Here is a 25477-nt window from a genome sequence, read left to right on the forward strand (position 1 = left end):
GTTCCTTATTGCAAAATGTAATCCACTTCCGCTACTGATTCATATCATTCAACTTTTTCAGGAGCAAAAAGGGTTCCGCAGTTAAGCGCACTCCGGATTTCACACTGACTTTTTTTACAGTGTTGAGTGTGTTTCGATGACAGAGACATTGATAACGCAAAAAATAAAAAGACCTGTCAAACCACCACGTTTCAAATGATAAAGTCAGCGAAGGTATTCACAGAAAACTGTGAAAGCACGGTGACTGGCGTTAAAAAACGCTGTAGTGCGTGCCATGATTTTTTCCAACCTTGCGCGGTTTTATTGATCAATGATGCAAAAAATGTGCACTTATTGATCTAAAGCTCTACACGCATTACCAATCGACATACCTTTGCATTACGGTACAATTCACTTCTTTTGGAGGGAGGGGGGTCCATTAATACTGCACGCCTGGAAAATTTCTCGTTTAAGTATATTATGTACTTCATTGGAAAAAAACACATTGGATCTAGCGTCCAGACTCTTGAAAACATTAACAAGAACAAGTACTCTTGATTCAATCAGATTTTGCTTAAATCAAAAGGAAATTAAGAGGCTCGGTTCTTGATTTAAGCAAAAATCGAATTGAATCAAGATTATTTTTTCTTGTCAATGTTTTTAAGAGTCTGGACTCTAGATCCAATGTGTTTTTTTCCAGTGTTATTTTAATGATCCACATAATTCGACCATCATCAAATATACTTCAAAAACCCAACTGATCCTGACAAAATATCATAATGCAAGAGATTAGCACGTTTTTATTTTGATACTCTTTGGTCTGGATCTCGAGTCGGTATAGACATATGGTTAAGGCTCGTATTAAAACCTAAATTACGTGCTCATAAGAAAACCCTTCGAGGTATAATGTAAGGGATTCAATGTGTTACACCGAAGGACACGCTTTAACGGAAAGTATGAACTTAGCGGTAACGCGACCGTTATAAGAGAGATCCAGGCCGTGACTTACTGAATATTAATATGAGCATTCATAAAAACTAAATGCGGTAACATTGCCTTGCTAAAGAAAAACATCATAGGAGCATTCAAACGTTGCCGGTTCCATCCGAAGACATCATAATTTTTTCGGAAAAATTATGAATATTTTCCTTCAACATTTTCGAAAACTCAAGATTGAATTGTGACTGAAATTCTTGACAACGTTCAAATAGGGAAAAATTCACAAATTATCCGGAAAATTTCATTTTATCAGAAGAAATTAGGCAACATGCGAATGCTCATACGGTGTTTCCCTAAGCACGTTAGTGTTGAGCATCAAGATTCACCCGATACCGCACCCAAAATCGATTTTTAATTGAAACGAAGGGCCATTGGAAAGTAATTTACATGAAGAACAAAACAGAGTCTCGTTTGGGAAGGATTCCACTGTATACCCATCCTAAAGCCGAAATAAAATTGTGTTGCGGGTGAGAAACCACACAACTTTCATGATAACCTTACGTAAAAACGTTCTTTTTACTTCGTATGACGGTCGATGCGGCCGGTAAGACCCCCTTTTTACCGATAAAAAATCGGGGATCAGAGCAAAACTTGTGCTGATTTAATTAATTAAGGTAATATATACTCTGGATCTTGCAGGTCAACGGGGAATCTGACCTGTCGGCGGCGGTTGGTCCGCGAGGTATTTCCGCCCTTTTCGCGATCGCGCGCTGTGTTGCCAAATATTGCGGCGAAATCGGTATTTGCAATGTTGAGACGATGGTGAAAATCGAGGTTGAAATCGAGATTTGGCGAGATGGTATCGCGGCGCCTTGGAGTAGGCTCAAAGCCGCAAGGTTCAGGCTTGCGATAAATTATATTAATGGGCTGCGGTTATTGGCGTGGGTAAAGGATACCTACAAAATCACGATAGAGATCCAACAATATTCTTACTTTTCTTTTCTTTTCTTTTCTCGAAAAAAGAACGACTTTCAGGAGTGCCACACAAACAGTTTCTTAAAAGTGTTGTTTTGTTTTGAAAGAATCAAACTGTCATTCAAGAACTAGAGATTGTTTAACAAGGATTCCCCTTCATCTTTTATATTTTTGTTCCCACGACGTGGTAAGTTTCTATTCAACGAACCAACAATAATGAAATGGAGCTTAGCTTTCAGTTTAAAAAACCAAAAAGTAGAATTATAGTTACAAGAACCCCCCCCCCCCCCGGCCTAAGCCTTGCACTTTGTCGGTGCAGGTTCGCAACCACGTATCTCGTTTACGACTTCGCAGACTTAATAGTAAACTACTAAACAGCAATTCTTAAAAATTGACGTGATATTATTCTCTGTTCGAAGAAAATTCTGCGAATACTGCAAAGAATGATGTCAAATTGTTCTCCTTTTTAAAGATAAAATAGGAATGGAGATTTTCAAACACAGCAAACGAGATACGTGGTCGCAGAGTTACGTCGTTAAGTTAGAGTTCTTTCTTGCGTAAGTCAAAAATTTCACTTCAGCTTTTTTTCTTGCGTTTGAAATGAAATTGGCGGGCTGCTTATGATACAGGTGTCTCAAAATCATCCTGAAAATGTTCCCAATTGTCAACAAGGCACCTAAAAATAAGAAGGCGGCACCACAAACACACGTTTTCGCCGTTGCAATAAATAAAACCCGAGTTTTCGACACTTTCAGAGCGAGTTGCGCGGCCGACAATACCTAGATGGTATCGTTTGCGCCCTGCAACTACTCCCATACGACCGCACTTCGCAGCCCTCCTCCGTTTTTGAGAGGAATTTTTACGACGGTAGTAACGCCGCTCACCGTTTTAATATTTTACCGTCGCCAATTTTAAAGGTTTCCCGCCTTAACGAGCCTCCAGACTCATGATAATTTACGGCGGTTGCTGTTATTTTCGCGCTATTTTTAGAGATAAAAGGTGACGCACGTCAGGTGACCTTCGAGGAAAGAGACATCTCGAAGTTTGCCTTCACATCAAAAACGCCGTAACTCCATTCAAAATTATATATGTTTCTTCCACACATACCGCTCTATTACAAGAAAATCCAATGGCAGCATGACTTTATTTTTTCGTTCAGAGTTTCTATTAACAGCATGCCGGGCTCGAATCAAAAGAACGAAGGGTGAATATTTTCCGGTATAATAATTGAAGAAAATTGAGGCTAGATACGGCGATTTTACTTTGGACGGCAGGAGTTAGGTTGGACGTTCCAAGCTTAGAACGATAGTATCGAAACTCACGTATCATGATTTCTATAATGGAGATGTTGCATGTGTGAGGGATTTGCGATTTGACTGTTGATTCTTCTGTAAAAGTTCGCGAGAAACACGACGGTGCCACTGGTTTTATCTGAAATCATCTCCCAAGCTAAAAAAAGCTCTCAAAGTGAGGCCAAAATGGAGGGGATATCCCACCCTACCCTGAGAGTCCACCTCTACATAAAATCAAACTCTCCATGCAAAAAGATAGGGAACAAATACATTAGCAGGGGTTGCCGTGTTTTCAATTTTGGAGTCCCTCTAGGAGTCCCCAAATAAAGTGGCAACCCTATCAATGTATTTACTTCCGATCTTTGCACGGAGAGTTTGTTTTGATGTAGAGGTGGACTCTCAGGGTAGGGTGGGATATCCCTCCATTTTGGCCTCACTTTGAGAGCTTTTTTTGAGCTTGGGAGATGGTTTCAGAGGAAACCAGTGGCACCATCGTGTTTCTCGCGAACTTTTACATAAGAAACACCAGTCAAATCGCAAATTCCTCACACATGCAACATCTCCATTCCTTCATTTCCCGATTTCCTGAATGTCACTGAAGGGGCAGGAGGATCCGAGGGGCTTCTTTAGGAAAATTGTCGAAATTTTAAAGCATCTAATATGCTTTTTGATTCGTTTCCGTCATGAGTTATCACCAAATATACGCTTCCCATACTTCTCTCTTTCTTCCTCATTTTTACGGGCGAACCGGGGGGGGGGGGGGGATACGCCGTCTAAGCCCCTCTTCCCCTCCCCCTTGGATCTACCTATGGAGTAAGAAAATCGAACCACGACGTTCGTTGCGGATTGTATCCCTTTCCATACGATCTAGCATACTTTTCCAGGACGGAGCATCCAAGTTGGGAGCTTGACTTGGAACAAGCTCAAAGTAGAAGTGGGAGCGAGGAAAACGAAAGGTCTTCAGCCTCGAAGCCGCCGTCGAGCGAGTAAACTTGACCGACGACGCGCCGAGTGACAGGCTTGACCATCGCTCTACCAATAAAGCTTTGTCCTTTGTTCAGGGGGCCTGGAGTTGGGGGGGGGGGGGCGGCAGTGTGGGGGAAGCCGCGTCTCATCTTCACCTACTCTCCGCGGTCGGACGAGTAGAGAAGGTGCCGGTGTAGTGACCAGTGTCGCCAGCCTGGAGACCGCACTGTTTGATATAAGAACATAGCTTTCGTTTAATCCACATCTGCAGACAAATGATTTCGATCACTACACAGGAAAAAATATTACAATCCCAACTCAGGGTGTCTAGTTTTTTTTTTTTTTTTTTTTTTTTTTTTTTTTTTTTTTTTTTTTTTTTTTTTTTTCTTTTTTCAATTTGGGAAATCCTGATGAAATCCTGATTTTTCCTGATTTTTGGCTGCTAAATCCCGATTTCAAAATTTTTCCAAATTCTGATCAAATCCTGACTTTTTGCGGAGAAAAATTGATGTAATGTAACTTTGCAAAAATGGCTGGATAGGAAAGTCCGATCGGAAGGCCGACTTATCTTAAATCCTGATGAAATCGGGATTAAATCCTGACTGACCTCAAATCCTGATAGAGTCGGGAAATTTGGAAAAATCCTAATGCTAGACACCCTAAAACTAGGCTCCTAGCTGATTTTGGTGCCAGATATTAGAGTGGTTGCACAGCCGGAGGTACGGTTGAGTCAGCTGAAAGTGTGGTTGGATCAACCATACCTCTAGCTGGTGCCCTCACAATCAGCATACGGGTGGTTGGCTTAACTACACCGCTGGCTGGTGCCTTTTACACCTTCTATCTAGCGCAACTACTGTTGTGGCTGGTGCCAAAATCAGCTAGAAGTATACCTAGTTGAGATTGTGATAATTATTTTTTTCAAAATTGTTCAATCAGCAATTTCATTTTTTCTTTGCAGGACATCATGTAAGAACTGTACAAATACGAGCGTAAGCTACGACACCCTGATCTAGAAAAAATGAGCGAAAGAATTGAACCTTCTCTACTGAGGATCGGTGAAAGCAGTAAAATCCAGAAGAGGAGCTTTTAGCTTGTAATACACTTCTCACGGACCATTCCATCAGCGGCTCGATTGTTTAATCGTTATCGAATTACCTTGATCGATACATAGCGTTGTTAAGATAAGGAGTTATCGTTGAAGTTCATTCGATAACGATTCGACAATCGACCCGCTGGAGAGACAATAGCGACTTGGAGCAACTGCCATCAAGTGGTCGGAATCGCTTCCGTAAAAGAGGGAACGAAATCGTATCGACTAATAACAGGTCGGTGACGTCGGAATAGGAACAAAGGATGATCACTGCGCGCGTCTCGTTCAATCGGGCACTTGGTTCGGTGGTCGGACGGTGGGTCAATGCTGCCTCCAAGAGTGAGAACCATGGTGGTCAGATGGGAACGCTGTACAGGGTGATTCAGGAACAAGGACTTATAATCCAGAAAATCATTTTTGGGGTCTAGCACTGGGGGAAAAAAGTTCGGTCCTATGAGCCTCACGATGTTCTATGTCGATCGTATACCTCTCGGTTCATGTAGATTGCATTTTGCAAAAAGGAACCAGGAGCATTGCAGTGTTGCTGAGTTTGCTAAGAACTTCTTGTTTTGGAAGATAAACCTGATTATCCACCAACAGTTTCTATTTTACTCGCTAAAAACTGAAAAGTGAGACAAAAATTACCATGTTAACTTCATATTTTTTCATGATTTCAGTAGTTGTATTGCACAGGATGAAGGCGCACAATCTTAGCATCATTGCAATACTTCCGGTTCCTTTTTGCAAAATGCAATCCATGTGACAGTATACTCACGGAGAAAAAAACTCCGTGCGTAGGATCCGAAGTTGAGGTCATGTGGATCTCTGAAGTTTCCGGATCACGTATTTAAAAACTTGAGGTCCAGCTGCCGAAGTTCGGGTCAAACATCGAGGCACTACGGTATGTACCGGAGTACTTCAGATGTCTGACCCGAACTTCGACAGCTGGACCTCAAGTTTTTAGATACGTGATCCAAAAACTTCGGAGATCTATAAGACCTTAACTTCGGGTCCCACGCACGAAGTTTTTTTCTCCGTGCATTATTTATAAAGTTACACGTGCAAAGTGATGATAGGCACGATATCTTGAACGCGCACCGTGGTTTGGAGACGAGTGGGCGTTGACGACGGTACCCGGCGATACGCGCAATGCATGAAGTATCCTGCGGTCTTGTAAGGCGCTGCTACGCGCTGCGTGCGTGCCGTGCTGTACGTGCAGTGCATGAAGTATCCTGCGGTCTTGTAAGGCGCTGGTATGCGTTCCGCGCCGCACTAAGCTGCCGTGCTAGGGAAGAACGCCGTATGAGCCTTCAGACGTTGCCGAATTGCTCTTGATAAAATTCGAATTTAAGGGGAAATCTGTGAATAATTTTCCTCCAATTTTTCAGAGGATTTTATTCGTAATCAGAACTGAACTATCTAGAAAATATTCATATCTCTCCTTAAAAATAAACATATTACTTGAGAAAATTTGGCAACTCTCAAATGTTTATACGGTGTTTTTCTTTAGCGTGGCAGTATGGTTCCATAGCTCCATTGAAGCGGCATTAAATCAGATTTGTATAATTTTTTCTCCGTGCTCATTTCCGGGAATACCGTATCCGCGAATCACACGGAAAAATGATAATGCGGATTTGACAATTTTGTAGTTGAGAAAAGTGTCCGACATTTTTCAATTTATTTTCTTATATAAAACAATGCTAACTTAACCACACTCCTGGTCGAAGTAGCTTTCCACTACCGTAAAATTTACATTTAAAGCATGCCGGACATATTTCATGAAAATTTAATTAAATCCATTTTTCCTTGCATTTCTACCAAGCTTTATCGATAGCTCGATTTAGTTTGAAAGCTCGGTTACACGAGGCAAATAGCACGACCAATATTGAACATTCTGTTCACGGTTCATAATTATGACCGAATTTTTCTTTCCCGGTAAAATACGGCTTTTCCGCGAAAAAGTTTTCTATTCCGAGAACACTTGCCTTAGATTCGCTTCAACATTAAGAGGTTTGGCTCTCGATTCCAGCAAAAATCCGATTGATTCAAAAGTTGTTTATTTCCTTGTCAAATTTTTTAGTGGTCAGTACTCTAGATCCAAGTAAGTTTTTTTCCGGTGTTTGGTCCAATCTCCTGGAACTTATTGAAGTATCTCTAGGAGATGCGTTTTCGGGATTATAATCGAAAATGCACACTGGAAAAAAAAACACATTGTATCTAGAGTTCTGACTCTTGAAAACATTGACAAGAAAAAGGACTCTTGTTTCAAGGAGATTTAAGCTTAAATCAAAAGGAAATCCGCTCAAATTAAGATGATTGGTTCTTGATTTAAGCAAAAATCCTATTGAATCAAGAGCATTATTTCTTTCCGATGTTTTTAAGAGTCTGGACTCTAGATCCAATGTGTTTTTTTTCCAGTGCACGTAATATTGTAGTATTAACCCAAAAAACCGACGGATGATTTCGAACTTGATCTGAATCACCCTGTACAGGTAGATACGTTGACTACGCCTAGCACAGCGGACTGGGTCCACGGTGGGTCCGGCAGCTGAGAAGGGGGTCACGACGGATTGCGAGTGGAATTTTAAGGGCCGCCAAATAAGTCGGGATGAGCGGTTGTGGCATATGGTTTCGGGGTCTGGATGAAAGTGACCTAATTTTCGTCCTGGGTGACTCGGGTCCTTTGTAGGGCCGCGATGCGCGGGTCAGTTTTATTGCCATCCCGGGTCCCACTGCGGTCATCGAAACTTTCGATGTTGCACGGAGGTCTGCATCACCGACGCGCATTGCGCTTGAACGCTCTGTCCTATTCGTGCAAATAGTTGGACTTTATGCGTAATAAAATTAATAGGTTTACTTCGGGATTCCAGTATATCGTTCAAAAATACTTATTGACGTAAATTTAAATGATTTTAAGACTATGGTTGTGAGCATACATATCATACACCTTTTTTTCAATTTATACCAATTCAGCGTATTAATACCCTGTGCTGTAGATTTAAAATTGGAAGTATTTCTGTCAAACGGAACTAAGCGCCATAGGGGGAGGAAGGTAGAGGGAGGCTTTGATTGGCGGCGGAACCGAGCGGCGGCTCATTCTGTCCAATACTCGCAATGCTTTTCCATGGCGCTTAGTTCCGTTTGACAGAACGCGCTATCCGGCATTCTAAATTCCTCAAAAGGAACTCAAATTGGCGCTTAGTTCCGTTTGACAGGAATACGTCCAATTAAACTTTAATTTGTTGAAAAAAGATGAGTAAAAATGGTTAAATTTGGTTAAATAACTGTTCAACAGCTTAGAGAGGTTAATTTTGCACCCTTTAACGCATTGAGCTTTTAAAAAATTGACCCGTTGGCGGAATGCTCTGTTTGAGGACAAAAAACGTGAAATTTGAGAAAACTGATGTTAAAATTTACCGGCGCTGTTATCATTTTGTGGAAGGATTTGAATTAAACGCTTATAAAGCAGAATTACAAATGCGAATTGTGATCTGAAACTTTGACACAATGTTTTGGAAAGCATTGGGAAATGTTTAGCATCGAAAACTTAGAATAAGTATATTTAAACCAAACCTAGATTTTCCACCGTACTGCATAATTTTAATACCTACCTAAAGACCCATTTTGCCTGACACTATCACAAATATAAAAACGACATGGTATACCGGTAATATGATAATGAATTTAATGCAGTGATACGAAAGATATGTGTATGGACAATTATTCTAGCTGTCTTGGAAGAATGAAAGAGAGAAACAAATCATAAACAGTAAAAGTTTCGGAAAACATCGTCATTAAGATTTACCTTGTAATGATACATGACTATTACGTTATGACACTTTCCAAGTGTCATAAAGTAAAAGGTTATGCTCTTGTGAGCTACATTCTAAAAATAAAATCGATTTGGATTGAGAATACTGGGTCAACTTCAAGAGTTTTTTAGCCGTTAAAACTTTCTTGAATGGCTGAATAGCCCTCTTCTGGAAGCCTACACTGATACGTGATCAACAATCACTTTTACTTTCCAATACCGTGGAAATTTGGAGAACAAGATTGCGTCCTCAAAAGAATGTCAACGTGTGCGAACCTGTAACCACTAAATCGTGCTAGCGATCTTTTGTCCGCTGACATATTTGCATATCAAATCGATCATCAAACCAGGGACCCTCTTAGAGACGATTCTCTCAGCAGATTATTTTGATCGTTTTCTCAATGCCTCGGGAACATATAAATTTTGACAAATTTATGGCATGAATCTCAGACTCGAAACTTCGTTGTTGCAAAATTGGAAAGGCTAGAGAATCGAGGTATTCTTCTCCAGCTCCCCTCGTTAATTTATGATATATCACGAAGTTTGCGACAAAGAGGAATTTGATTGAAATATGGTCTGATATTTGCGGATACTCGTTGGATTTTTTGCATACAAAACCACTACTTCTAGATTATTCATAAAAACACTTATCAGTACTCTACCCAGTGGCGTGGTGTGAATTGCGATGTATCGATTGTTCTGCCATTTAAAGCTATGGTAAAGAATCGATTATTAAGGTGTTCGTTGCGAACACCTTCTGTCGATCCTTTTCCACAGGTTTAAATGACAGATCAATCGATGTGTCGCAAAGCACGCCACTGATTCTACCGAGGGAATCTGAAGGCACAAAAGAAGTTACTTCTAAATTGACCAGAAACGGTAGTTGCATATCGCAAGATGATGCCCATGCATACGTTTCTAAAAATTGATAAAATTTCAAAACCGAAATTTAAACTCTGCGAAGGTCAAAAAATTAAGTAAGTAAGTAAGTGAGTAAGTAAGTAAGTAAGTAAGTAAGTATGTAAGTATGTAAGTAAGTATGTAAGTAAGTAAGTAAGTAAGTAAGTAAGTAAGTAGTAAGTAAGTAAGTACACTGAAAAAAAAAGGGTCAGATTTTAGCCGAACTGGTCAGTTCAGTGGCGATTAGGCTAATATCCAAACAGTTTGTAGTAGGTTACAAAATCTTTAAGCTCTTAGCATAACCAAGTTTATATATTATCTAAAACCTCATTTTAGATTCATCACAAACCAAAAGTTTAGGTTGTATCAAAACCACTTCTAGGTAGTATCTAAACTAGTTCGGCTATAATCCAAACTAGCCATATACCGTCACAAACTGTTTAGGTAGGTGCAGTGACGAATCACGTGCGTTTAAAAAAAGTCCGTTACTTTTTCAGTCTCAGTTGAAATGCTAATGGCGTCGCGAGTCGGTCGTATCGAGTTAGTGTACGAATTAATAAAAGTGATAAAAATGGATTATCTCAAGTTGCTTTGCTATTTCAAATTCACCGCTCATGCTCGGAATCGTCAGTGGCGCTCTCTGAAGGCAGTAGAACTTAACTCTCAGTCAGTCAGTGCTGTTGAAGTTGATGTCAACAGAAACTGAACTGATAACACCGTGAGTCAAGGTATTATGTTACTAATTCTTTAATCATTAAACTAAACACATCCGAATATCACATTTCTATTAATCTTTCAAGTAATCAAGTAAAGCAGTATTCCTTCGTCCAAGAGTGTAGATGTTTAACTAATCTGTTCGTTCGAGCGGCGTGCTGCGTGACAAGAATTCGCGTTCGAAACCGGAGGACTTTAGTCTGCCAGTGATTCTTATCATCAGTTTGTTAAATCAAGAAACATCAGCATTATCCAAATCATCATTTGATCGCTCGATATCGGTGCTATTGTTTTAATACATGGGATAGTAACAGTGTGTACCTATCTATGAGTCTCTCCTAATTAGAATCAGGACCTCATATATGTATCAAAGCTCAATATTTTGGTTTCTTTCTGCGGCACATAGATTTTAAGGTGACAATTTTTTCTCAGGTAGCTCATCTGTAATATTTTTAACTACGTATAACAACTGAGAAATCAATTCACATCTCCGCTCAGCGCCAGAACACAGGTGTTTATTTTTCATTAAAGCTAACCTCAAAATATATTTTCATTCTGTATCCGCCTTGGTTTTTCATAACAGTCACTGCGGATCCAATATATCCATGAAATGAACTGTATTTTGTAGGAAGGTACCAAGTCGCATCAAAATCAAATTCAGGCAAAGAGGTTCGAAGTTTTACCACTTCATATGACTCAACCAGAGATTAGTTCTGGAGGAATTCTTTCGAAGGCTGCCCTGAAATCATTTTATTTCAACTCATTTCTCCATCTTCTCTAGAATATCGATCCATCAAACCTGCTTAGTTCAACATTATAGTTTTCTAGCTCTTTACTGCAATTAAATTGCGGAACTATAATTTGACAGTTAGCAGAATATCCTTCAATGTACCCACACTTCCAACCTGCAGAACTTACTTCGCAGATAACTGAACAACAATGATTAGCACGGAGGAGAAGTTCGTAAGTACTTGAGTACATATATACCTACTAGCAACTTTACATATCTAGCCCCATTTTCAGTTGCAATATTAATAATATGTTTCATTTTCATGAACCGTTATGACTCCAGGTTTGTCTTCCTATAAGCTGTGTTTTTCTGTGCCCATTATCAGGACTTCAGGAGTCAAGAGTAGAAGAATTTAAGTCTGGAGCAGAACGATCCATTTAATCCTACATCATTAGCATGTCCAAAATTTTAATTTCCAGAGAATTATGTGGTGATGAAAAGCCAGAGCCCTGTTATCATCTGATTTAATGTATTTTAATGATTGAGTTTTAGGTATCAGATTTGTGATGGGTAGTGTATATGATCGATTGATTGATGAAAAAAATTAATGGATGCTTGTCCTACTTTCAATTTAAATTTACAAGTACCTGTTAAATGAATTCATAACGAAAATCAATAATTTCAGTGATATTATTTTTATGCTGTCTACATACACTGGGTTCTTTTCCGTGCCAGGATTGTTATCATTTACAAAAAATACCTTGAAACTGAGCAAGAGATTTTTCTGGTATGACCTTTTGGAACTGCATAATAAGGGAATAATGTGTGTTCAGAATTTGACTAGGCATTCTATCCACTTTCCCTCCCTTGTAGCTAATCTTTTTTATTTAAGACCTTCATCATTTTTTCCTATTTTAGAGAGAGTAAGGAAATGCTGATTATAACAAAATTTGAGGAACAATTACTTTCATCCTGTTGAATAAAAAAAAAGAAAACGAAGCACCTACCTAAAAAAATACAATAAGTAAAAAAATAAAATACCTAAAGTAAATTAATAAAATAAAGTCAATAAATAAAAGAAAGTAAATTATAAAATACCTGAAGTCAAGAAAATCAACTAAAAAAAACAATATGAAGTAAAACAAATGTCGTGAAATAATAAAATGAAGTAAAATAATGCATTAATAAAAATCGAACAAAAGCTATGTAAATTGGTCATGATATCCTCGTTGTCCTATCAATTGGAAGCTAAATGCGGGTTTTTCGTCCCCGTTATTCAAGTTCTCGGCATGGCTCAGTAGGTAGGATCCTCGTCTTCGGTTAGGTAGGTTCTGGTTAATCCCGATGTAGGCAAAAAAAATTCTGTACGTAAATATCGAGAAAATATGTCTCTAAATGTCTCGTGGACCTTATTTTTCGCGGTTTTAGTCATTATTACGGTAAATAATCCATTTTGGGGGGCTCTTTTCAACAATCCCCTGGCTACAAACCCCAAAATTTGCTGCCGATGCTTCGATTTAGCGATCCAAACCAGGTTTAGATTTATACCGAACTAGTTTAGATATTACCTAAACTCGAGTCAGCGTACAACAAAATAGGGTTTGCCTACTATCCAAAATAACTAGCTGGGGCCATATCAGCTATCCGAGTTGGTGTTTTACACCGATATTCCGGCAAAAATAACCCTTTTTTTTCAGTGTAAGATGTCGTGCACCCGAAGTTGAACCATGTTCCTCTCAACTTCGTTCAGTTGACACTTTCCATATTCCCGCAAGGCTCAGCGGGCGTCTGATATAGCCAACGGTGACCAACAAATTAAAGACGAGAGTTTAAAAATAAATTCGATTTACCCTCATTTTATTCAGGTGCGCAGGACAAGATAAATGCCTCATATATTTTGGACAGTATCCAAAATTATGTTCAGAAGTTTTCACTTTTCAACTGCATCCGTTGCAAATTGGTTATAAAGCAAACTTAAAAAAATAACGTGCAGGCGTTACAGAATTCACCGTGATGAAAAAGAAGGGACATTATTCAATACGAACAGAAAGCGAATAATGAAAAATAGTATTCGATTTAAACATAGCTGGCAGTCAATTTTATTGGCGGTTGGTCAAATTGAAACCGAAATTGAGCTTCCTTTTCCCCATCTTCAACTCTCAGTTTCATCGAGATAATTTCCTTCAAATTTGTCGAACTGAGCTTCGATGTCCAGATCTGTGTTGGCGACAAATCACCTAGTCTGATCACAACTTTCGTTTCGCCTGCGATTGGTTGTACGCGTGTTACCTGTCATCGTTTCGATCTTACAATGTTTAACAAAAAAGTCCTGCGTCCATGGGTATGTCGATAAAATCACCTATTCTCTGGCAAATTAATGGTTGATTTGTTGTTTTTGAAACATCCAAAATGAATGAATTTCTTTCGATAAACGCTGCCCAATTAGCATGAGTTCGACTGATCTGCCAGGATGATACGATCTTTGCGGTGCTTGTTCGACCTCGTTCTCGCTTGGCTTCGAAAATGACGAAGTTCCTCGTTTATACAGTGGAAGAGAAACGGTGTACCAGCTCCGTCGATTTTTAGATTTCAGAAACGTAGATGATTAATTTCCTACAAGGCTGGTACGTTTTGGCATGAAAGCTTTACTTTTGCGACATCAACTTGGGTGATGCGTATTCTGAACAAAATGTTTGAGACGAAGAGAAATTAAATCATAGAGATACGAACGTAGGAACTTTCGGATTAGTGAAAAAAATGAATAGTTACACAATCGAAATCAGCGTTTCAGTTTGAATCAGCTACCTTTGATTTAAATGAAGAGCTGTGGGCTGGACGGAAGAAATTAAATTGTATATAATATTTCTGCTATGATATTTTAGACAAACTGGAAGAAAAATCATAATTTTTGCGCGACAAAAAAATAGGGTGAACGACGAAAAGAACAAATGAATCTTACTAAAATTATCTGTTTAGTAATTAACAGTGATAGATAGGAGACAAACGGAAGACGTAGGTCAAGATAGCAAATCGCGACTTGGTGGTATGGAGAAATTTGTGCGGCTGGTTGCAGCCGCAATAATTGAAGGCACTTTCAAGTCGTCCTGTGATCACGGTCGGGCTTGGGATATCAGCTGAATGCAACTCAGTGGCGTGGTGTGAATTGCGATATCGATTGTTATGCCATTTAAACCTATGGTAAAGAATCGATTATTAAGGTGTTCGCTGCGAACACCCTGTTTATCGATCCTTTTCCATAGGTTTAAGTGGTATAACAATCGATGTATCGCAAAGCACGCCACGCCACTGATGCAACTTACAATAAGACTCAAATACTCGTACTTCACGAATGAGCCATTCAAGATCCAACTGGTCTAACTTTAAACGAACTAACCGATTCAGCTTAAATACCTAGTTAACTTTGCGTTCCTTGTTAAAAACAAGAGTGATGGAAAAACATTGATGCCACAAAAAATTAAGCCCTTTCAGACGAAACAGCAGGAAATTAAAATTATTTCGCAAAAAGAGCACATCTCCGACCACCCAAGAAGGCAAAATATAGCATATCAACGGTGTGACTGTAGGAGCGCGTATCTCTTCTGCAGTGTCTCAAAATCTCTGCTCCTATTTTATTGTATCGAGAGAGAACAATTAACCAATGCAATTACTTGATATTTTCACAGACTACTCTTTACGCAGAGAAGGAAATTATAGGAAGTTTTCAAAAAGTGACTCTGAATAATTTTCTAGTAAAAAAACATGGACTACATCGGGAGGTCTGCAACGTCATACACTGAGATACGTGTTCTCACATTTTCACCGTCGATGTTGTGCTTTTTTTATCACACAAAGAATGAATAAGACTCTTTTTACGTGCAGTCAAAGGTACGTCCGTCTAACTTCAATCACCCAAAAGAATGCTGACAGGCTTTTGGATGCTTCAAGTCAACTTTACGAACAATGGGTTTGTTTAATAAAATTTCCCGCTCAAACACTAAAGGGCCCATTTTTTTTACTCTCATTTTTGCACTTACTGATGTTGTTTATTTCGTCACATCTTAAATTGCCAGGGGTGCGTCTAATAGAAACATTCACGAGAAAACCAAATAGAACCACTTTTAAAACCTTAATTTTTTGTAAAAACCTTCTTAATTTTCCACCTTCAGTCCGACTTTTCCAATTGACTCGATCCATTGTGCGGCGGTGCCAACAACAACATAACATTGATCCTAAGAGTATTGGTGCTCATACAGAAGTTCAGAGAAATTAGAAAGTCGGCCCAGGAGAAATGTGCGCGGCGCAAACCGCACAGCATCCCTCAACTTAACGGTCATACACGGACATTAACGATCCAATAGAAACGGTGAGTTACGGGCGCCCGGCGCTAAGCCCGGGTTCCGATAATTAATTGGCTTTCAGCGCTGTCTCGCGGCGGGCAGGGTAAACAAAACGCCTCGTAAACAAGCCCGAAATCGAGGGCCGTTTTTTAATCACTTATTTGTTCGCGGCGGCGGCGGGCGGATAATTGGGCGGCGTTTACGGGCGCCGCCCCGGATTTACGACGCCGGACGGAAATAACGAGTCGGGATGACCGCGTGCGTGTAGCGTGGTGGCTGGACCGGTTAACAGTGGGTTCGACAGGTTAGGTCCGGGAAACTGACCAAGTGCATTGCACGGAAAAAAATGGATGTTGATTTGGCATTTACACTGTCAAAAAAATGTGCGACAAGTATCAGATGCTGATTTTACACTAGAAAAAATGCTAACTCAACATTGAGTTTGTTCATTTAACCGTGGACGTTGTAAAACATATCATTTTCTTATTGTAAAATCTGCATTTATACTTGTCGCACATTTTTTCAACAACATAAATGCTTAAGCAACATTCAATTTTTTTTCCGCGCGGAGAGAAATTTCGCTGAGCCCCCATTGGGGGTCCTTTTTTGAAACTAATGGAATTTGTGTTGTCCCAATAGGAATCTCACAAAGAGAAATGTCAACCCAAAAGTTTGGTGAATACGGGAGGTAAAACACAGAATAACCTTATAGAGAGATTTTGGGGGGTTTGGGGAATAACGCAATTTTCCGCTATTTTTCATGATGGCGGCCATTTCCGGGCAAAATTTTTGTTTGCAAACATCAGATTCGGATTCAGCGACCAAAATTAACATGGGAATCCAACCTTGTAGAGAGAGTTTTCTTCCGCTTCTGTAGGAAAGCGATGCAATGACGCTGTAAGGTATGAAAAAATTGCAAACGTTACCTCAAAATTAAAAAAAAATGGCGAAGTTCTCTCTTCGTCCTGCAAAACTGTCGGTTTGCAGATGGACAGTATTGATTTCGATTTGCAATAAATTGCAATAAAATGCTGACTGAAATTTGCAGAGACATGACAAAACGAGTCACGGAGAAAGAGACACGGCAATTATCATGAATTATAATAATTTAAATATTCATTTTACTCATATCAAATGAGAATTGTGTGTTAATTCTCGCATGTTGAATCCTTCGAAATCTGTATTTCCTTTTCCGAAGACATTATTTTAGAGACCCGTACAATGTGACGACTAAAAATTATTTCGACTTCAATTTTTGCCCACTGCACAGCATCTAAACGGGCTGAAAGCTAACATCACAGAGAGTCATTATTAAATCATTCATTAACAAGGCACTTTGCTGGGTGCAAACCGTTGACTGTTTTACGGTGTTTGTTGTTTGCGGTGATATATTACGCCACTGAGGCTGCATTTGCTGCACCCAGGCGATGAATGGGCGAAGATGTAGCTTTCTTCGGAGCTTACAGAAAATATGAAGGCCCGATAGAAAAAAGGGCGCACATGTATTTGCCGCCGACTGAACAGCGCCGATGCATTTTTTTTTTTTTTTTATAACCAGACACTTTTTAATTTCAAATGTTAGACTTCCTATGAGGTAAGTTCAATGTTCTATGCATGGTTAAGTGACTTTGTATCGAAGTAAAACAACGAGTAAGGTGCCTAATCTTAGCAAAACTAGATGGACATGTGTCCTTTTTCCGACTGATCCCCTCCATATGAGAACTTGAAAGAAGGTTTTTTTATAGAAACAATAGCGAACTAATGAATTAGGAAACTATACGCACTTTCAGATCATTTTGAGAGAGCTTTTTAATTACGTGAAAATAAGTCACACAATATTCAAAACACGAACAAGCTGAATGGAAGAAAAAATTCACCATCAACAAATGTTTCGGGAATTCAATGACGTTTTTTCAGGCTTCTAGACACCTAAAAAATTGCACGGAGGAACCGAACCACAACCTTTGACACAGACAAGCCCTATTTATTTCCGAACTCATGTTAATGCATTTGCGCGTGACATTATGAATTTACGCAGGTCCAATGGGGACTTACAAAAAAGTGCATTTCGAAGTGGCAAAAAAAGAAGTCTCGGTAATTGGGAATTGCCGACTTTTAAATTTAAAATAATCAAGTGTCTGCTACAAAAAAAGTTTCCTTTTTTGGATTTTCTTGATATTTTAAATTGAATTTCCTTATTTTTCACGCGAACAAATTGACATTCGTTTGATTTCAAAAATCTAACATGGTTGATGAATCGAAACAAATCTTCACCAGCCATGAGCTGCGAATAAAGTTGAAAACTGATTGAAGCACTCGAAATTTCCTGACCCATGGCTAAGTTTTCTAACATTTTCCTGATGACATTTCATTTCCTGATACTTCCGGGTTTCTCCACTTTTTCATGCCGGCAGACACCTTGAAAGACATTTCCTCGCGCTAGATTACAGACGGAACCAACAAAAACTCGAAATTCAGCGAGGGAAAGGACGCGTATTGGTGACGGCGCAGAGATACAACTATTCGTGCTTGATGGATGTCCGTGTTGCATCTGCAAAATTGAAGGCGCGATGGCGTGAGGCGTGAACATGCACTGCTCATTGTCAGCTCTACTCTGCCAATGAGATGTCACATTCAGATTCTGCGGAATAGTTAAAAAAAACATGGCCCAAACCCGTCCCTCCTATTTTCGGCTGTGTCAACACTCGATTCATTTATTTCTTTTTCGATATGATGTCTGATTCTTTTGTTAGGATGTATTTGTAAACCCGTGTCTACAGCTCGTATATATCGGTCCTATGCAATCTGCTGGCCACGTATTGTTAGCATGCCTCGTTAGTTTGCGCATCTTGGACTTTTCAGGATTTAAGTAAAAAACAGTTCTTCCAAGATCTCTCGATAGATGCCCGTAATTACACGACCACATACATGTATTTAATAATTTCAAAACCAATCGCCCAATATTCTTAGTCCCGAGGAGGTTGAGACCAAACCGGCAAAGGCAAAGGATAGTTGGATTACATTTTGCAAAAAGGAATCACTTGCATTGCAATGATGCTAAGATTGTGCAACTTCATATTTTTCAATAAAATTGCGGAAATCGTGAAAAACTATGAAATTTAGATGGTAATTTTTGTCTTAAATTTACAGTTTTCAGCGAGTAAAATAGAACTATTAATGGATAATCGGGTTTTTCCTCCAAGACAAAAGAAGTTGCACAATCTTAGCAACATTGCAATGCTGGTGGTTCCTTTTTGCAAAATGCAATCCGTTTATAATGCTATGGCAACCTGGCTCCCAGCATGTACAACGACGTTATTTTTAAACGGCCCACCAATCGTCACCCTTCAGCGGGGTTGCAACATCACGCTACAAATCGCCTCATTTACATTTCAATCACCGATGCGCCGAAAGACGTCCCGTATACGACGCGACGCCATCCCGCGAGATGTAACACGTGTTCCTGTGAGCCGCGCTGTCATTCACTCAGGCTATTCTACGATGCAGGGAGACGCATCGGAGGGGCACAGGAGAGAACACAGGAGGCACTGTTGCCGTCTTTCGGGAGAATGAATCTAAAATGAAGTATTTAAAATTTAAAACTCACTAGTCAGCGAAATTACAGCAAAATTAAAGCAAAATTGATCACCAATAAAAGTGGTATTCTTACCTGAAAAAAAAACCCAGTAAAAATACCGGTTTTTTGGTAAGCTTACCAGTCTGTCTTGGTAAAATTACCAATAATTGGTAAAAAAAGTGAGATGGTAAAGGTACCAACGGACCTTGTAAAAACACCGAGAATTTTTTTTCAGTGTCGAGGACGAAGCGCATAATGGCATATTTTGAGGAAAAATTGAAATATACTAATGATCTCAATGGACCACTAGACAAGGTAAGCATTTTGATATGTGTTTTTCAGCCAGTATTTCACGTAGAATACGATTCTTGCATCGAAAATTACTGGAATCATCTTCTCACTATAAATCTCTACTCTACGCGAGTTAAATTGTGCACTGCAACGGTTTTCGTAGGCTACCTAAGTAAGCAAAGTCCCCTTTCTGCTTTGTGCGGTTCAAAGTTTTAAAATCGAGCAAAAAAAAGAAGAAAAGAGATTAGCAGTGATATTCTTGGTGTTAGAATTAAAGAGATTTGATTGTGAAAAACACGGTTGGTGTTAGAAGGTTGGCTGTTCTTTTCGGCCCTAAGAGCTTCGTATTTCGACAGGTCCGTTCTCTCCCTGTATAGATACTCTAGATTTTCCATATACACTGGAAAAAAAAAAACTCCGGCCGTGGAAGCCGTACTTATGGGCTATATAGACATAGCGTCCGCGTTCTGGGCTCAGAGGCCGAAAGTTCCGAGCGCAGCACCCGGAACAATTGAAGCTACGGGTCCAGCGCCCGGAACTGCCGGCCTTTGAGTCCGGAAGGCGGACGCTATGTCTAGATAGCCCATAAGAACGGCTTTAAGGGCTGGAGTTTTTTTTCAGTGTACATGGATAACCTAGAGTATCTATACAGGGAGAGAACGGATACGTCAAAATATGGAGCCCTTAGGGCCGAAAAGAGCAGCCATTTTAACACCAACCGTGTTTTCCACAATCAAATTCCTTCAATGGACCACCAGACAAGGTACGAATTTGAGCAATTTGATACAAGTTCCTTAACCAGAATTTCACGTAAAACACGATTCGCGCAACGAAAATTACTGAAACTAACTCCTAACGAAAATACTAACGTTTTTATTTCACATTTGTTACGAGGAATTTCAACTGCCCGCTCACAAGAAACTCAAAGCTCTACGTGAGTCAAATCGCGCACTACGACGGTTTCAGCAAGCTTCTCAATCGAGCAATGTTCATTTCTCACCATGTGTTGTTCAAACTATCAGCAATTTGCTATAGCTGAGCCAAAGCGTCAAGACTGAAGTTGCCAGATTTTTATATCGCAAAAACTATCATGATAATGTTTAGCGCGCCATTTGAATCACGTAAAGCATTGAGTTTTAATGAGCGGGTGGTTTGAATTCACTTATCAGGAATCATTAAATATCTTTGTAAGGAGTTAATTTCAGTAATTTTTGTTGTGCGCATCGTGTTTTACGTGAAATTTTGATTAAGAAACATTTATCAGAATGCAGAAATTCTTATCTTGTCTAGTAGTCCATTCTAACACCAAGAATGTCACTGCTAATCTTGTGCTATGTCTTTATATCCCGTGACTTTTTCTTCAGTGTAGGTGTAAACCATGCGGACTAGAATTAGGCTAGTTTATGGGTTCGGAATGGCAACGTCGGGGGTCGCCGAAGCGAGGAGAGTGTGCCAGGGCTCAAAGAGACAGGAGCGACATGAAGACCGTCTCGAGCTCTTGCTCTTGGGTGTCTGACAAGAGACGAGCGACGTGACACACTGAGCGCCCCAGGAAATTGGCTTTTGATGACAAGGGGAAGTTCATCGGGTCACCGGGATCCGGACGCCCGGGTCGTTGCCCTAATTACACTGTAAACACTCGACACGGCCTCGGAAGGTATTCTCAGCATCGGGTATCTGCAGCCATGCTGATTGCATTTTGCAAAAAGGAACCAGAAGCATTGCAATGATGCTAAGATTGTACAAATTCATCTTTGGCAGAAAAATAACTGAGATCATGAAAAAATACGAAATTTACATGGTAATTTTTGTCTTAGATTCACAGTTTTCAGCGAGTAAAATAGAAACTGTCAATGGATAATCAGGGTTTTTTTCCAAGACCAAAGAAGTTGCACAGTCTTAGCAACATTGGGGGGGCTCGTGGTTCCTTTTGGCAAAATGCAATCCATGTATTCATGGTTGTTCCTTAAACAAATCCTTTCCTTACACGGTCCTTAGTGGCTTCCATTAGGATTAAGAAACGCATAGGGAGATCTGTAACTTGAGTGCCTACATAGGGAGAGTGCGAACATGTCGGTAATTTTAAGGCACTGGAAAAAAAGTTACGGGCTATACAGAGCCGGATTAAGGGGGTGGCCACGCACGGACCGCGGCCCATGGTGGCAACTTTAGGGGACGGCAAATGTTGTAATTTTTTCAAATGTAGGTATCAAGAAAAAAATCTGATTCAGAAATAAAATCACAAATGAGAAAAGGCGAAAAAATTTCTCATATCCTGAGAATTAAAGTATAGTAATTACTAATTTGTTCGTCTTTCGGTGAGACAAGAGACAGCGCCTTTCATTAGTCTAGTTGAGAGAGAAACCAAACACGCAATTTGGCCTGGAGTGGCACGGCGCAGAAAGCAATGATGACGAGGACTAGAGATGGAAAGGAGAAGCCCTCGGCGCGCCGATCAGCATGAAACACATATTAGCGCCTACAAGACTCCAAGCATACTTCACGCATTGCGTCAAACGTAGTGCGGTCAGCGTGAAACTCATAGCGCCTACAAGGCTGCATGAATACTTCACGCATTGCGCCAAACTCAGCGCGGTTGGCGCGAAGGCGGAAATTAAGATCATTAGACCACGTTCATGTTTATTCTTATTCATAATTTTTTCGTTCTTTTCTTTTAAGTGAAACGCATCGTCCACACAGAGATAGGTCTACGGAACTTAATTTTCGAGCAAAGTTCCGTGAACTTTTTATCAATCTCTCGCAAGGGTGCATTTCCCAAGTCAACTCGCTCTGCTGAATTTTACTCGAGGTTGGCCCAAATTGTCCTTTTTATGATGATATGTTGAAAATCTCCTCGTTTCGGGGGTAGCGGATAGCGTGGGATATCGCCTCCATTTCGGCCTCAACTTGAGAGCTTTTTTTGAGCCTGAGAGTTGATTTCAGAGAAAACCAGTGGCACCATCGTGTTTTTCGCCAACTTTAACGTAAGAATAAACATTCAAATCGCAAATTCCTCACACCTGCAACATCTCCATTGCCAGAAATTTTCTCATATTCATCTTTTCCAACTTAAATTTCCAAATTTTGTGTTCGAAGTTATATGTAAGATAACGACATGTCCGTACTCTCCCGATATAGGTACTCCAGGTTGGGTCAGCCTCAGTGGTGTAGTGGTCAAGGCAGTTCGCTGCCAACACTGAGGTCCCGGGTTCAATCCCCGGAGGTGACTGATATTTGAGGACACTCAAATATCAGTCATCGTGACTGTGGATGACTATGCCACTCCAATACCCTGACCCTTCGAGGTTACAGGGTGCGGGAGGGACATAGTCACCCAGTAAGTAATCCGTCTGCACTGTTCGAAGTATATATAATAGTACGAAGATATGTTAAGGAGTACGGTCCAACTTCGGGGTGCACGACGGCAGTTGCCAGTTGCCTTGGCTCCTTGAGGGCGCCTCGCCGGCCAGCCCGGCCTTACTTACTTACTTACTCCAGGTTGGGCGAAAGGGCGAGTCGGAGACTGGGAGGCCTAAAATTCGGGAACCAATCAGAAATGGATTTGCATTGTCTTTTCTCTCAGTACAAAGGGACTCTAAAAGCTCCATGACCTAACCTCAAAATTACCGACATGTCTGTACTCTCCCGATATAGGTACTCCAGGTTGGGCGAAAGGGCGAGTCGGAGACCGGGAGTCGCCGATAAGATCGGTGCAAGTGGTCGATTGCGAAAGGAACGCGGGAGCCGTGACGTAGCCGCGGTCGGAACTGGAACTGGAAGCCGGGCCGGGCCGTTTCATTCATTATTTCACAGTCGTCCATTCATTATTTCATTCACTCGGACTGCGCCTGCGCGGTCTCGGGCACGCACGAGCAACTCCCGCGATTCCCCCGCTTGTTTATTACTTCACAGTCGCCAACAAAGGCATTTCGCCCGGCCCGGCCCACATGGGTCGTTCGACTGTGCGCGCAAGTGCGAAACTGAAAGCGCGCCTTGTTTCGAAAAATCCCGCGGTTGGAACAAGGGCAGACTCCCGCTCAATTTCTCGAGGGGTGGACGGAGCTAGATTTATGGGAGCGTTCATAAACTACACCGAAAAAATAGGATACTGAAAAAGTACAAAGAAAAAAAAAAAAATCTATGATTTCGACAAACTTTAAGGTTAGCTTGCGCGTCAGTCATTACGCGAAAGGTAGCGTTAACTACCGAACTTGGGGTTTGCCTCACCCGATTGTAATGATCATCCGAAATACTCCAAAATCGTTCGGATCATTAAAATTCAAATAATCATGCCTTCACATACAGGAAGGGCCTCGTTTATTTCATGCTCCGCAAGACAGCAGTGTGTGCTACGTTCTACGTCGTCGTGGCTAGGTTCAAAAGAGGCCCTGAGGTGCTTCGGGTTCCAGGAAAAGTACCGAGCGGGGGCCCTTGATCTTACTGATAGATATACATAATCAAGCTCATTGAAAAGGCTGCAATTCTCAGAAAATCCTGCATCAACCTCGTGCTCTTTTTTTTCCGTGATCAACTTAAGAGAACATCTCTTAGTGCTACAATCTAGGTCTTCCTCTAAAATAGCTTCAGCGGAAAAATTCACGAAACCTCATGAAGTCAACATAATTTCGTGCTCAATAGTGCTCATTTGTTTCCTCTTCCATTATTTAATCAACGCAGAAAGTCCTTATACATATCTCGCCGGAAACCTTTTGTGATTTTTTTTGCCCGAAGAGGCGGTTTCCCAGTACTTTGCAGCCTAATGCACAATAAATATTCACGCAAAAAGTGTGCGTCACGAGGATATGAATACGCAATCAAGAATTGCGTTTTTTGCGTCATGGTGACTACTTAAAAGAAGTGCTCCGGAAAGATTTATTCAATCTACAGCCGTCTTCGAAGTTGTGTTCGTTGAAATATAGTGAAGTATAGTTGAAGTTTAGGAGCTACGTGTATTTTTAGTGATTTATAACGGCGCGACCGGCAGAAAAGGTACCAAACACTATTAATTAAGTATCTCCGTCTTCAAAGCATTTATGCTCGTAGCATTTAGGCAGGACCAGAGGCGGTTCCAGTATTTTGCAACGCCGGATTTTCTCCGCTTTAACCTATGCTAAATAATCGATTCTTGTCGGATCACCTGGCCCCTCCAAGAATGGATACATTTCCATGGGTTTAAATGGAGAAAAGACAATGTTGCCAATTTGCTGGATCCGCCAATGGACAGGACCATTACGGCTACTATATAGGAATAAATCAAAACCCATCACCCTTGCATATAAAATATCGAAATCCTTAGGGTCCGTTTTTCCCCGTCTACAAATTGCATGAGTTTTTCCCGTTTTTTCAAAAACTCTCGATCAAAAAAATCGTAATAAGACACTGTGAAATAAACGGTTATAGGACATTTCGTCAACGATTTTTTGTCCGCGCACCTGTTTTTCCAGTAATTTACGTCCACGCGTTTTTTCGACCACGTTAGTTTTGGTCCACGTGTCAGTTGAGACCCAAAGTTAATTGACCCACATGTAAATACAAACGACAATTGCTCACGACGTTTTTGGATGAAAATGTATAATGTCTTGGAAGAATGAGGGTTTGCTTGTTTTTTTGTTTTGTCTGTTTGGTCCAACGGAGCATAATATATAGTTGAGAGTTTTGGTAAAAATGGGGGAGCGTCAATTCCATGAGACAAAATGCACTATAACTCTCTACACTTCTTTGGTGTAACAGGACTTAATTATCTTTCAAGAAATTCCCACCTTGTTATACCTGAACCGGATAGACCTCTATATTTGCCTCGGCTAAAGACTCTTAGATTTTTTCTGTGTACGATAAGTATCTTGATTTACTTTGCGAGGAAAGATCTGTACTTTTAA

The 25477-nt window shown here is 40.4% G+C and overlaps 1 protein-coding gene across 2 annotated transcripts in view; it reads right to left on the reverse strand.

Moving 5' to 3' along the window:
* The window catches only part of LOC109042300 (puratrophin-1), a 586997-nt gene that overhangs the window by 89592 nt on the left and 471928 nt on the right, over positions 1-25477 (reverse strand). The gene's annotated exons all lie outside the window — the stretch shown is intronic.

This window comes from Bemisia tabaci, chromosome 10 (assembly GCF_918797505.1).
Source record: "Bemisia tabaci chromosome 10, PGI_BMITA_v3".
Lineage (NCBI taxonomy): Eukaryota > Metazoa > Arthropoda > Insecta > Hemiptera > Aleyrodidae > Bemisia > Bemisia tabaci.